We start from the raw sequence: 15,653 nt of genomic DNA, 5'->3' as shown, positions 1-15,653 counted from the left end.
AAAACACTTTTCTGTAACCCAAAATACAAAATCTGCAGCTTCTGTTAACAAAGTGTCTGCTGCCAGTGATATCACACCCAAATCTTGCCCTGAAATTTGAATAAATCTGCAAGGCTTTTTTAGCTGTACTTGTCTTTGCAGGGGACCATCCTGCCACATACCCAAAGTCACTCAGCACGTAAGTAACTGGCAATTGCTACTGCTTCAATTTAGTCAAGTACCTGAGCACTAAGCAAGCACATGGATGCTTTGCTGAAGACTCACAGAGCACGTTGACTTTGCTCTCCTGGGACAGAAGACTGCATACAGAACTGCAGCTACACTTTTCTGGCTGTTCAAGCATGCAAAACATTCAGTCTTTAAGGCAAACATCTCTATAAAACAAACAAAACAAACTCCTAGAGTGTGTTTTACTCCAGCAAACTACATCCAATTTCAGAGGCTGCGCACATAAGCATGTGTGTGAGCTGGCATCACCTGTCTGACTTTGACACGCACAGCACATAAGTCCAAATGTGTACACATTCACCAGATAACCTCTGAATGAAGCTATTCCATTGACCTTAACTCCCTGCAGTATCATCAGAATATTGTGTGCCTGAAGTTAGAATGCAATTAATGGTATCCCTCACCACTGACAAAAATAACCCCATGTCATTTTGGCCAAAGTAATGAATACGGATGTACCACCGAGTTACAGCCGCCAAGTGCAAGATGGAAAGCTGCACGTCCAAAGTTCTGGGCAAGGCAGCCTGGGCTGCGGTGTCATTAACAGTATGCATGAGTGTGTATGTAAATTTAGAAACAAAACAAACAAAAACCCTCACAAAAATAAAAAAAAGAAATAAAAAAATCCCCAAACCACCTAAACAATGAAAACTTCCCACTTTCTTGAATGGCTGCACACTAAAGACACACAAGACATTTGGATATAATTGAATGTAGAGTATTAGATTTGACTTTTATACACAAAATGTGCATCTGCTTTATAAAATCAGATTCCTTGAAAATAAGGTAACAGAATCCCCACAGCAACCCAAATTCTCATTTCAAATGAGACTCCATTTTGCAGCCACTTTCTGAATTTCAGAGAAATAAACAATCCATTGGAACAAGCTCCCCTACGGTTTTCAGAAGGAAAGAATGAGCTGGAGAGAAGGGTGGTTGTTTAATCTACCCACTTCATTATACAGAAATCTAATAAATTATTCAGGGTTGTGAACATCTGGGCAGCAGCAATCACTTGCAACTTTGCATGCGATACCTTCTGCCTTCAATTCAATTTTTTATTACAAATAAAATCTAATTCTGCCCATTATTTACAAATGCAAAGAGTTCATGCACTGGAAACTTTATGCATTAATTTCATTATAATTGTTACTAAAGGTTAATGCAAAGCTTTGAACTTTTGTTCTATTTTGGTCATTGCTTTAAATAAATTAATGTTCAAGTGGCAGTTTGATGAACTAAACTGAATCCACTTGACAACAGCAACATTTATTTTGCCTGGGCTAGTCTAATAGAAACACAAATGCATCAGAAAGAAGCACGTCAAACACTTCTGATTTGTATAGAAGCTTCTACCTGTGTCATTCCAGTGCATATTTAACTTTGAATGCTGCTGAATTCTAAGACTTTGGAGATTCTTTACTTTCTTCAACAAGTAACCCACACCATACGCAGGGGGAACAACCAATCCTTTGCCTCCTGAAAGAGGGGGCCAATGTGCATGGCTCTAAAAATAAGTAAGATTTACAGTAATACTTCTGTTTGCCAGTATAAGCCATGACTGAGGTAACTGCATTTTTCTTGGTTGAGGGATCATCCCAGCCCAGCACTGGTTGTAACTTGCACTGTCAGGTGCTGAGATCAGTACATAATACAACTCCAGTATTATTTTTTCTTCCAGTACAGCAACATACCAACTTGTACCCCACCACACAGTCCTTCACACCCTGCCTGTGAGGCTCAAGTTGGATGAGCATTTCCCTAGGTACTGGCATTGCCTTAAAAGCCTCCCTGGCCCCACACTGTCTCCTGGTCCTTACCAGCACCTTACCACCACTGCCCTATCAAGCCACCAGTACATCATGGCTAAACCACAACCATGCCAGGGATGGAAGGGTCTACAGAATTTGTAACAAATCCACACCACGAATTACCCACCACCACTGGCACTACTTCTGTTGGTCTTGTATTTACCACTTCTTCCTGTACTCTTCTGCCTTCTTCAGCATCTCTTGTATTTGATTACAGCTGTACATCTGTGCTCTGCTGAGGTACTCCAATAATAAACCACCACGGCACAATTTGACTTGTGGTGAACTCATAAATCAATAAACTCCCTCAAGCGATCCAATACACTAGTGTAAGAACTTCTTGTTTTCCAGTACCTGTTTACCCACTCTTGCAGGGAAGGGCTGGACAAAACCAGACTTCTCTGGTTTGTGGGTTTCTAACCAGTCTGGCACAAACAGTCCCAAAGGGGAATTCTGGGCAGAGATAACTTCACCACATTAAAAAACACCATCCTGTGCCTACCATTCATTTAGCTGAAGGCTGACAATCCACTGCCTGCCCTTTTGATAAGTTGCTAGTTGCTAACTCAAACCCGCACTTTCTTTTACTGCACAGCAGTAGAACATGAATTGTGCTAACACAGTACGTCACAGTTTAATTTCATTTTATAATTCTCATTATTTGCTTCCTAATGTTAGCAATCCCCTTCCTGATCCCCAATTCTCCATTACATTTGTAGCATACTTCTTCCTATCACCCCATCCTGGTGTATTACAACAGAGCAGCAGTTCACATTTTTCAGACAGTTTTGCCAAAGGTTATGATGCCACATTTTACTATTAAATAATTTTATTTTGGTCAAGTACATCCTATTCTCTGAAAAATACTCTCGAAACAACAACAGGTTTCAGGCCGTAAGACCAGAAGTTCTGGTTCAGAAATTTCATTTTTCAACACAGTAGAGACGAAGAAAAGCGTTACATCAAGACTCAACCTCTAGTAAGAAGTAAGATTATAGTGAAGGCAACTGATCATACACTCTTTTAAATCTTCTCTAGGAAGAAAAAGGCTCACTCATAAGATGACTAACTTAACCTGTTTAATGGCAGGTACATTATCAGTGAAAAGTAATCAATTATTAAAAGTAATTAAATATAAAAATACTATATCCTGAGAGACAGTCCTGATCATCAGACTTTCCATGCACTACATAAACCAGATGGGATGCGAGAATCCATCCACCACTGCACAGAAAAAGGTTAGATAATAAAGGTAAATAAACCAAAATCCATGACATTGGATGGATGCAGATGGTTAGGATCCCAGACTACAAACAACCATGTGCAAATTATGTTCCGAGGAATACTTTCAAACAAAGCCTGTGCTAAATTTTGCATGAGGAGGCAGCACACATGCTGAGGCTCTAGGACTCAAGGCTTCAATTTCTGTGTCAACAATAAGAACAAGGCCCTTGCTAAAATGCACATAAAAGCTTAAGTGCTTGCACCACGCATATTTGAGAATATTCAGAGATGTGTCTTTTCACTGTGACTCTGCACAGATTACCCCGAGTCATCATGCACTCAGCACAGTGCAGCACGGAGCAGGTCAGCCCTGCACTTTTTCCTGTCCCTGGCTTTGCTCTGCTCTGCTCCCCAGGTGCCAAAGTTCAGCTCCCCACAACACCTCTGCTAGTCCTTGTGCCTACCCAACATTTAGTTATACAAATGTAGTAACATTTAGTTATTACATACTATGTTACACAAATATTATTACATTTATGTAAGCAGCCATACAGCTTTAGTACTTTTATTAAGGGTGATATTTATATAAGTCTTTCTGTATGATGCTTTCTTCTATTTATTACATTGGTAATTAAAAGTTCACTGCAATCTGCATCAGAGTGCAAGCCAAATACATTGGCTTCCAGGGCAAAGAAGAGACATTAAAAAATTCTTTTTCTTTTCTTTAGAAGTACAGAAAAGCTGAGAAGATGCAAAGCACCCATAGATGCTTTATGTTTTTCATTTTTCAGTAAAATGATTCAGTAAGCACAATTATCTAGTGACATACAGAACCAGTCTTGGTGTACTTCACTATTTTAGACTTGTTATCTACAGATTAAGACGGAAAGGCTGTGCCTGTCAAAACCTGGTCTGAATGAGGGTTTGCTGCCATTCCAAACCCCCAGGCATAGATACCTGCCCTGGCTCACGGCATTGCTTTCCTCTGAACTTGGGCATGAGATACGTTAAGCTGGATCTTATGTTAAAGATCTTCAATCTAGTTTACAGGATTTTAGCAGCCTCAACAATGGCTTTGTAGATTTCTGCAATTTCAAATTTAATTTGAAATGAAAGTTCAAAAGAAGCAGTGTTCAGGAAGTATGTAAAAGCACCCACAAAAGATATTTTCTACCTATATGGTGACCTATGAAGAGCTGCCAGTATTAATACCAGTACCGACTCCGGTATCAAATACCACCCTAGTTTAAGTCATTCCCCAGTAATTTACAAGCATGGAGAGCAGCGTCGAACAGTGCTGAACCCCACCCCAGGTACTCACTAGAGAAAGTCACACTTCAAGGGAGCTTGCACATGGGCACACCAGCACGGAAGTGGAGAGCCTGGTTTTGCACCAAAACCCTGCTAGCCTTAAAAGCTCAAAACCACCTTCCTCGACCCCATCCCAAACACCAAAGTTAGAGGCCTCTACCTAGATGCCATCCATCAGCCAAGAGAAAGGCAAGGTGGTGTTGATAAAACATGGATCTGTGCTGGCAGCTTGGATCATCTATATTTTCTGGTGAGTAAATTACTTCACTCTTGCCCATAAGACTGTGCCCAAAAGAGAGCCCTGTAAGAAAACTGTCCCTACTTCACTGTTCTACCTGAAACCTATAGCATGAATTTCAGTAAGAGACCCATGGCATGGCAGATGGACAGCAACGCAGACTCCCATTTGAAGGGCAGGAGGCTCAAGTGATAGCACAATCTGTACAGCCACCTCTGGCTGGAACAGCAGCTCTTCTATCTTCCAGAGACTCAGCTGAAACCAATACCAGGCCCATTAATATGTCTCTGTATCAAACCTTTCATCTTCCTAAAGTTCCAAGAACTTATTTTCCATAACTATAGCTGGGGTTTTTATTATTTTTGGAGCAAAACCATCCACTATGTTTTAAACATCTAAAAATAAGGCCGATGGTTGTCCAACAGACATTTTTGCAGCATCAAAGCAAGCGCCTATTGCTTTTATATTTTTCTGCTTCAAAGTAGCCCTTGAATACCCTTGTATTCCTGCTTGCAAAGAAACTTGAAAAGGTAAAGAGAGTACACCCTCTAAAAAGTGGTTTATTGTTCTGTTATTTGGCAAACATAGAGACAAATACACTCTGATGCAAGCACTCTCAAGTAAACCACCTTTACTATTGACAACGTTTAGCCATTTTTTAGGCTACAAAAGCCAACTATTTGGACTGACCAAAGCTCTTCTATTAGATTAAAAACTGAATGGCAGTTCTAGCTGTACTACATCTTAGCACCTTGATGCTCCTAGAGTCATTTTGAGAAAACAATTACAGTACTTTTCACAAACATATGACCTTACTTGGGATGTAAGATCAAGGTAAAAGAAAAGCCACTATAATGAGCTCATTGACATGGAGTGCTACTGTTGATATATCATATGCTCTACTATGATTATTGGAAAGCCCAAATCACACAAAATTCTGGAGTTGAAGGGCTAAAATACCTTACGTATACTTGTCTGGATGAAAATAATGAACTATATACCAAGAAATAAACATGTATTTCATGGTGTTTATTATGTCTTCATTTTCATAAGGCACTATACATAGAAAAGGGCTATTTCAAACCTTTCTCTTCCTTCCTTTGTAGCTCTTCAATCATAGACATAAATGGACTTTCTGCTCACTTCGTTACTTCTTTGCCTGACAGAATTTTCTGTCTTACTTTCCAGGCAAGAATACAAGCATCATTCAGATTTGATGCATTATGTCAACAACAGATACATCTGTTTACACGCAATAAGATTCAAATACACATCATCACACATTTTGGCATCTTTATAGACAAAGCATATAAACATTCCTCAATGGTCTGCCGCACCTAAGTGGGTCACTGAAGCATGAATTTCATTTACTTCTCTCCTTTTTCCACTTGTCATTCCTATCTTCAAGGAACAATCTTGCTGAGAGTACAGTAAGATGCCTTTTCTGTCCCTCTCTTACTCATTAATGCAATATAACAGAACTGTGCTTAAAGCCCATTACCCAAGCATCATGGGTTATGCCAGGGTTCTTCCTCCTGCCCCATCTTCCTAAAAAGCCCAGAAAGTAAAAAAACACCCACCCAGAATTTACTAGTGTGATCAGCAGGAAAGGTCCCCCAAAACAGACTATCTGAAGGGTTTTTCCCTTCAGTTTGCTTTCGCTAGGCACCAACCACTCACACTAGCAAACTTTTTTCTCCACACCACAAATCAGAATGCTGCCTCTTGATGATGTTTTACTGAGAAATGGGCCCAAAAGCAGGCTACAAAGTTGAGCTCGGGAAGTTGAGAAAATTCAGGATTGAGCTGCTCTCCCTCCCAGTTCCTCAGTGCACTGGTTATATCTGCAAAGCTTCTGCCACAAGTTAGAGTACTTGCTATATACATAGCTCCCTCCCTTCCAATTAGACAATCCTCCCTAATTTCTTGGAAATAGTTAGGAAACAGCATGAATAAAGCCTAGAAATGTCATTCTGGATAGCTTGACTCCATCCTGCCTTAGTCACAGAGCTCCTAAGTGATACTGCCCAAATACACTTCTCCTCCTGCACCGTGCTTAACTGCTTATTGCTTCCTTACCCTCTCTTCTCTACAGCCCCAACAGACTTTTCAGATTGACTTTTTACTTTTGACTCCATCATTGCAGTAGGCCTGCTCGATACATCTGTATCAGGACATGGTCAGCTGCTCTGGAAAGCTAGTGAATGCACTGGGGACAGGAATCTTGCTGCTTACAGTGGGAAAAACAAGATTATAAAGTGAAGGTTGTCACCTGCAGGTGCTTGCCACAGGGTAATTTGCTGGGGTATTTCAGTGTTTTTTGGAGCAGAGGGGTTATGTGGGGGGAATTCAAGGTCCCAGTCTAAACTAACAGCAGTATACCTAGCTAAAACAGATTTTCCGCAGTGCTATAAAAAGAACAGGCAATGAAAATCTGGAAGGTGCTGGAAGCCAAGGTAAGTCAGACAAGACTGATTCTATGTACAGCATAACAGAGGGAACACTACTGGGCTCCTCAAACAGGAGGGAAAGAATAACCCAAGAATTGATTGGAAATTGCTTGATGTACAGACAACAGTATGTAAAATTCAAAGAAATGAATAATCCTGAGAAAAGAGTCCTGAAAAACTCCAAGGAACAAATTTGAAATGTGAAAGGCTTAATTAGAGAGTTTGTGAACAATTAGTGAGATTCTGACAAGAATCCTGGGACAGTGAACATTATTTCAAGTATCCTGGGCCACAACCAAGTAAGGAGAAAAAAAAAATCAGGAGGGAAATAGGACAGTGATGCCTTCAATGACAACAGCACTTTTACTCCACAGGAAGTATGTGCAGGCTGTTTATGCAGAACTGTCGGAAAGATGCAGTTATATGCCTGCCATTACATGCCAGCTGCCATTCTGTTTGGCAAACATCCTGTCTCTGTGTAGCTTTTTACAGCAAGCTGCAACGAAACAAACACAGAAATGTTGTTCCTCAAAGACGGACCAACTCAGTCTGGAAAGGAACTGCGGGGGCAAAAGATAACAGTATCCTGACTACCCATGCCCTCTAAAATTTGCATGGAAAACGACACCTAAAATGTTTTCTTCATAAACATTTCTCCTCCAAAACAGTTGATTTTTTTCTCTTCCACACTGAAGCACACACATCCTTGTCAAGTACCAAAACCAATGTGTGGGGTGCAAGGAATAGGAAATGAAAGAAAGGAAAATCAAAGATTTCTGCCCCCCACCTCATGCTGAGGACCTATTACCAGAATGATGCAGCAGAAGAGCCTCCCCAGATTTGCAAATGCTTCTTTTAGTAAGGTAAGATTTCCTTGGTAAAAAGCAGCATTGGTTTTAACTATTTTCAATCTGTATGCTAAATGATTTCTCTCAAGTAGGAAAGTTGTCAACCATTCCCAGGTCTATTCAAGGCAACATTCCGTCTCCTCTGTACTCAGGAAGATTTTAATGAAGCTGGTTTTCCAAAAATATCAAAGGAGAAGAAAAAGCTAGTGGCTCTTAAAAACTAAAAACATTATTAAGAACCTTTTCAGAAATTATTAGCAAAACTGCATACCATGATTTGATAAATAAAGATGACAGATACTGCGGGTCCCATTTTAATACTCTCCCTTACATTTAGCTATAAATACCAAGTATAACTTAATATTTCTCAAAATTAGATTTAACATTCCAAATCTTAAGCAATCATAATCTTCATGAATCTTATTTTTCCCCCATCTGTCTTGAGTTTTTTCCAAGCTATAAGATGGGTGAATTGCAAACAGATTATGCTTTATAAATGCTACCAAAGTAATGAATTTTAACACTCCAGCTATTAACATCACGTTTTGCTGCCGCTGAGATGCATGACAAGCTGCACGTCAGTTGTCACTGTTTCTGCTCTCTCACAGCAGGCAGCAGATATGTTTTGCACCAAGATCTGAAAGTGCAAATCTCTAAGCAGTTTAAACTTGTGCCTCCCTTCTGGCTGAAGTGACACTTCATTATGCAAGACATGCTTGGAAAACAGGCTCTGATACGGAAACAGCATACAGGAAGAAGTAATTGGATTAATTCATTAATAACTTATGTATGCATATTAGTGGCTTGCTAAAGACACCTATCAAACAGTAAAATGGAATAAAGGTTATGATGCTTGGAAACAATTCAGCACAACTGAGACCAGTAATCCCACTGTGCTTTGCATTATTATTCAATGTGATCTTGGGCAATTCTCAGTAATCGTGGTAAAGCATAAGGAATCAGGAGTAAGGCTAGCAAGGTCCCACTAGTCACTGATGTCTAAGAGGGAGTAATGACCATAGCCTTATAGATAGGTAGAAAGAATGAAAATCCTACAGATGCCTTGAAGGTCTGGCCATTTCAAATGCTACGATTCCAATGAGGAATATAAAACGTTTTAAACAAGGGAATGTTGTTAAAATAAAACACTTCAAACAAGAAAATCTTACTTCAGTAAGATTTCAGGTCTGGTTTATTTTTTTGGTAGGTCAGTTGTCCATCCATCCTTCCTCCCAGACACCTTCACACTGCACATTTCTTTACTAAAAAACCACTATTTTTACTTCAGCAGTAATGTAATTCAGTTGTTGCTTGCTCGCTCACTCTCTTCTGGCAAAGAACAGAAATCACTGTGAAATCGAGTTCAGGCAGTAATTGTTTCTACAATACCATCTTGTGCAAAGGCTCTGTTGAGTGAATAAATACCTCCATAAATAGCAGCTGAAGATCACCTTAGCAAAAATACCTTGCTGATTATTAACCACCTAAGCAATCACTTTCCATAATACTGCTGAGCCCTAAATATTCTATTTGCCAAGGCCAAGCTTCCACTCAAATTGTCACCACTTGTGGGCGAAGGACTTTGCTGTATTACCAGTCAACACACTTACCAGCAGAACTGCCATTCAGAAAGGCTGGAGGAGTGAGCTGACAGGAAACTCAACAAGTCCTGCCCCTGAGAAGGAATAAGCCCTGGGAATGATACAGGCTGGGGAGGAGTTCCGTAGAAAAGTCTCAGCTGGGTGCAAGAGCAAGTGGAGCACAAGGATGTTCTGACAGCCCTGGGCTGTACAAACAGAAGCATATAATTGAGGGATTGAGGGAAGTGGTTAACCCCTTGCACTTTGCACTCCTTAGACTGCATCTAGGATACTGTATCCACTTCAGGATATCCCAGTACAAGAAAGATACTGGAGTGAGTTCAACAGGGGATTACTGAGGAGACCAGAAAACTTGATCTATGAGAAGAGACTGACGGAATAGGGCTTGTCCACCCTGCAGAAGAAATAGCTTCAAGGGAGCTAGTATCTGCCTGATCATACCCATGAAGACATCATGGGCTGCTTCACAGCACTGCACTTCAGGAAGAGAGAGTGGCCATAGTTTGAAATGGGAGAATTCCCCAACAGATAAACTCGTGGAGGAATAACCACAAGTATAACTAAACATAGGGAAAAAGCTGCCAAGAGAGGTTGCAGAATCTCTTCTTGCAGGTTTTCAAGATCACACCAGACAAAGCCTTGAGTAACTGGTTAAAATTCAGTATCAGCCCTGCCTTCAGCAGTAAATTGGACTCAGAAAGTCCAGAGGCCACTTCCATCATAAATGACCCCATGATTCTATTCCTACCTTAAATCTCCCCTTATGCTAGCAACAAATCAAAGTAGCAAAAATCCTTGACTTCATTTCAGTCACACTGGCCTTCAAAACATCATTATTTCTGCACCCATCGTGTGACCTACTGCTTGGGTTTTTGAAGTTGTTGCAAACTACAGTATCATCAAGAAAGTGGTGCCTTGCCTAGTTCACAGGCACCTTCACACACTCTGTATGGTCATGTAAGTTTAACTGAATGGTTTGTTCTCCTGTTATCTATCCCAAACAAGGGTGATAGAGCCAGCTTCATGGGCAGACAAAATGAGAGGCCCACACTCAGGAGTTGGGAGGAGGATGGGGAGGAAGGTGTTTCTAGGCACCAGTGTTCCAAACAGATATTATCAACTCATAACCAGCACCAAAGAGGAGTGTTTGGTCACGACTGGTGTGGCACACAGGCCAAAACACAGCGAAGACATCATTCATACTTTTTCCTGCAGACTTGCAAGTGACAACTAGAGGACTTCTGGGCAGTGAGCAACATCAGAGACACTTTGCATATCACTGGAAGAGGGGAGGGGGACCTCAGCGCACTCAGGAGGCTCAGAAAGGCATCCTCCTACTTCTTGGATGCCCATAACTAAACTTAGCCAGACTCAGCAGAGTGCATGCTATTTTGGAGCACACTTTTCTTAAGAATAATAATGTACAAAAACCTGCTGTAAATTGATTCTGTTGTAACAGACCAAATAACAGTAATTGTAAGCAGCCAACTGCTCATACATAATAAAAATGGCATTAGAGTTAAAATTACAGCTTCAATTTTTATTAGAATTTAAGTTACTCATGAAACACCTTGACACAGGAGACATTTTATAAATTTTGAGAGCAGTTACATTAACTGAAAATTGAAATAAAAATTTGCAGCTGCCTACCATTTTAAAGCTTAACAAAAGGAAAGGTATATGAGACTTCAGTATTACTCCTTTATGATATGCCAGATCGACTTGGGAGATCACTGTTGGCTAATGAAGGAGAACAAATGAAGTACTGAAAAGGTTCTTGGTAAGCTACATGAAAAAAATGTTAGCTTAAGATTCAATCAGGTTTTAATCTAAAAGCCTTGCTTCTCAGACTGACTGACAAAGCGACACATTAAAATGGTTATGATTTACAGAATGGAGCAAAAGGGCATGTGGAGAGGAAGTTCACACTGTAACCAGACTGAAGGCTACCTTCCCCATGCCCAAAATTTGAAACGTGAAAAGAAACATTAAAGTTTGATCACATCAGTGCTCTCAACAATACACCAATGACTGATTCAAACATGCTGTGTTTTCTATTTTTAGTGTCAACTCTGTATATAAGAGTATTAAACACAACACAACTACAGAAAACCACCGTTTGTAGCTAAACAGCCATTCATAAGTACAGGAGTTTGCATTTTCCAAAGACTGTGTATAGTATAAATGCTACTTTATACTGGCTTAGGCCAACCCAGGTCACTGTTTCTCTCAAAAAAAGGGTGGCTCTATGCTCTCACAGACAGCCATTGGCCTCCCTAAGGTGGTGCAGGTACCATGAGATGGAAACCCTGACCAAAAGACTTCATTTCTTCCCAGACTAAAGAAAATGTATGTAATTCAATTCAAGCTCAGTGAGGTTATAAAACAGATGTAAAAAAATTGCCTGGTAGGCAGGGAGCTGAATATGAGGTTGATTACAGAGCTTACGAAGGATTTCACTGTAAAAAGGACACATTCCTGAAGGTTGTTCTCCAAAAAGAAAACTGCACACACAAAAAAGTCCACATTATGCAAAGGGAACGATCTTGCCTATCCCATATTTAGAACAGACTGAATAAACAAATCAAAGAGAACAGGTAAAGGAAACAGTTCTGGCTGTAAGCTCACATGCATGCTGTTGATCATTTTTCATTTGTACTGAAAGGTAAAATTACAGGCTTTCCACCAACAGTGTAGGATGTTCCTCTGTGTTAAGTATCATAAACATGGTAAGATAGCCTTTTTCCCAAAGGGTTTGTAATCTCTGTTGGGTGGACTGGTTCCAAACAGCTGTAGTCACAGGGAGCAGATTGTAAATAATCAATCATTTCCTAACAGATTAGGAACAGTCATGAGGGGAAGGGAATGACTTGACAAAATACAGTCTATTCAGAAATCGTGTCCTAGGCTAAGCTGCAATATAAAGGTATAAAACCACACCATATATAAGACAAACTCAACAACCCAGGGAAAATAAAAGCCAGTCTCCTCCAAAGTACAGAGGATCAGAGTTCCTAAGGAGCAGAAACTGCTAATATATTCACCCGAGTACCTTCTGGAAAAAGTAATAGAAGCCAGTATTATTACAGAGCCAAAATTAATTTGTGTTACCAAAATTAACTTTGATATCAAATTGTTATAATTCAATTTTCAGTTGACCTAGTTGCAAAGATCTAATAGGGAAAAATGGGGTAATTTAAAATATTCTGCACATCAAGAACTTGCTGACAAAGCCATTGGGACTTAAAGATCAAACATATTAATGCAGAAAGTAAATAACTTCCAATAATCATAACTGTCATTCATTATCCCTAGTACAAGTTTTTGCTATCTTCTGATATTTCAAACTAAACAATTAGGAAGCATATTTAATAGCCAGGGTTGAGTACAGAACTAAGATACAACTCCTTCCTATCAAGCCTGCAGCTTTTAGGCACACACAAAAAATTCCTGGGTGGAAAACAACAACAAAAATTCAGTGGATTAAGAAGAAAAGTTACGATGGTAAATACATATATTTTTTAAGCATATTCATTATGTTCTAGTAAAACTGAAGTACTCTGCATTAGCTCCAGGTTCACATACTTAACTGGAGCAAATTGCCCTTTAAGTTCCCTTGGTGATCATTAATAATTTCCAAGTGATTCTGAACATTCTTTAAAAACATACTGTATATCAAGCTGAAGGTCAGCAAGAAAGCTCAAAATGTCTGAATACAGTTTAAATCCACAGTGAGAGCAAAATGCAGAACTGCTCATACATTCACTAATACAGATGAAACCACTCACGAGGAAAGACTATACTGCAATCAGTAACCCAGCACCAATTCTTTAAGCTAATGGAGTATTAAAGCTATTAGCTTTACTTCTGCTAACAAGGAGGTTGTGGCTATTACTAAGTATTATGCTGGTATGTTCTACACATAAGCAGATCAAGAAGTTTAAAAACCAAACTGGCCATGCACAACCACTTTGCAGAGCCAGTTTTCACTTCCATCACTTTGTAACTCCCCTACGCTGGCTTGTTTCTTCAGTTTTAGATCAACAAAGGTGCAAGTGGAGAAGAGCAAAGTACAGTCCCACTGAAATAAAATCAGTGCAAGCAGTCTCATGGAGAGGAAATGAATAAATGTAAGCATAGGATGAAAAGGTCCCAAATATCCAGACAATACCATCAGATGCTTGCTTTGGTGAGTGCCAGTGCATTCCTACTCCTGAGTACTGTAGCTGTTCTTCCCTTAACTTCCTGTAACAACAGACTTGAGTAAACCATAGAAACTCGTGATACACCCTATACCAACAGGCCAGAGAAGACTGGAAGGCAGGGAGATGATGGTAGGAAGTAACACGTCGCTTTGGAGGGGACAGAGTACCTTCCCATCAGCAGCAGCCCCTGCCTTCCAGAGGCTGAGCTGGTGGGTTCCTTGAATCACCCAACTCATCTTGACCACTTACCCCTGCTGCCTCAGCTTTTGTGCTTTCAGAGCACAAAAAAATCTTACACAGTCAAAATGGTTTCTAAAAAAACATGCACTGCTATTCCACTTCTTTTGGAAGAGGGGTGGGATGGAGGGCTGCTAGTTGTAGTCTAATCAGCTCCTGGGTTTTGGGGCTGTTGACAAACCATGTGTCCAAATTTGAAGAGCTTCAAGAAAAGCAAACTTTAAAAAAACACCAAAAAAATCCCACCAACAAAACCAACACACACAAAGCAAACTAAACAATATCCCCTATCCCTATCTCTTCATTAAACTCATCAAAAGCAAGAATTGAAAGAATTCAGGACAGTTCTGTTAAAAACAACAAAACACCAAATGCAAGTACATGAGAAAGTTCTTGAGTTTCTGTTGCTACTTACCCCACAACAAGGCATACTAAAAATAGCTTGCTTTTCCAGTTTCAAAGAGAATCTGCTGTCTACATGGATCCATCAAAACCTGAATTCCTAGACGGCAAATGGATGCTTCATTCTCACAAATTGTAAGAAAACAAACCCCCACATTCACCACAAAATGTCTCCTGTTACACTGTAGTTTTTAACACTTATCACAAGTACAAGGTTTCATGTGAGGGAGAATGGAGCCCAAAGGGAATTTCTGCTTGCATGATAAAGATGCCTGTGCTTGTGCATAAGGGACTGGAAGTGCTGAAGCATGTTTGACCTTCAAATGTCAGCATGTTCATCTTGTGAAGACTTTGGATGTTTACACAAGCATGAAGTGCTCTAACTCTTCCCTAGAGACACACTCTGAGCTCAGCAATCCATCAAGTGGGAATACGGCTGGTGTCATCCCAGCATAGCTCTGTGGACACAACCCTGTAGCCCTTGAATACCAGCTTGCCATTTCCTGGGAAAACTGCTGGGTCCAACACAAGGCTGTATTTCTCCTTCACCCCAAGGCTGTCAGAGATGACGTCTGGTGAATGAACTGAACAACTTCCAGCAGTTGAAGCACAGCCCTATAATGCTGCCATGCCTCCTCTCCCTTGCCAGTTATGGACAGTTTATCCTTTGAGGGCAGATAAATGCTGTGGCACTGCGCTGTCACATCGTAAGTACTAGGTTTATTGGTCCTCTTTACCTGAAGGGCAAAGTGCCCTAAATGAGAAATACTTTGCTGAAGTATTCCCCCACACTTACTGAAAGTCATTTTGCGTACACTTTTCCAAGGCTACAGATGAACTTTCTGACACAAGCTTCCTCGCAATGGCAGGCTATCCACTCAGGATGAGAATGTCAGGGCATATTTATAAACAGATGTTTAAGGTCTTCCAAAGAGCAACAAAATACTTGTCACAGAAAGCCACTTCAATCATTAAATACAGGGGTTTTCCTGTCTAAATTGAAGAGACAAATATGGACATTAATTTATACCAGCACTCTGACAACGAAAACCTAATATATATACATACTGTTGGTTATAGCACATGTTTTTGTTGTTG

At 40.2% G+C, this 15,653-nt stretch overlaps 1 protein-coding gene across 3 annotated transcripts in view; it reads right to left on the bottom strand.

Annotated features, from left to right (window-relative positions):
* Positions 1–15,653, bottom strand: part of APP (amyloid beta precursor protein) — a 210,389-nt gene that overhangs the window by 120,216 nt on the left and 74,520 nt on the right. The gene's annotated exons all lie outside the window — the stretch shown is intronic.

This window comes from Melopsittacus undulatus, chromosome 2 (assembly GCF_012275295.1).
Source record: "Melopsittacus undulatus isolate bMelUnd1 chromosome 2, bMelUnd1.mat.Z, whole genome shotgun sequence".
NCBI classification, from domain to species: Eukaryota; Metazoa; Chordata; class Aves; order Psittaciformes; family Psittaculidae; genus Melopsittacus; species Melopsittacus undulatus.
This window is presented reverse-complemented; position numbering and strand designations above follow the sequence as displayed.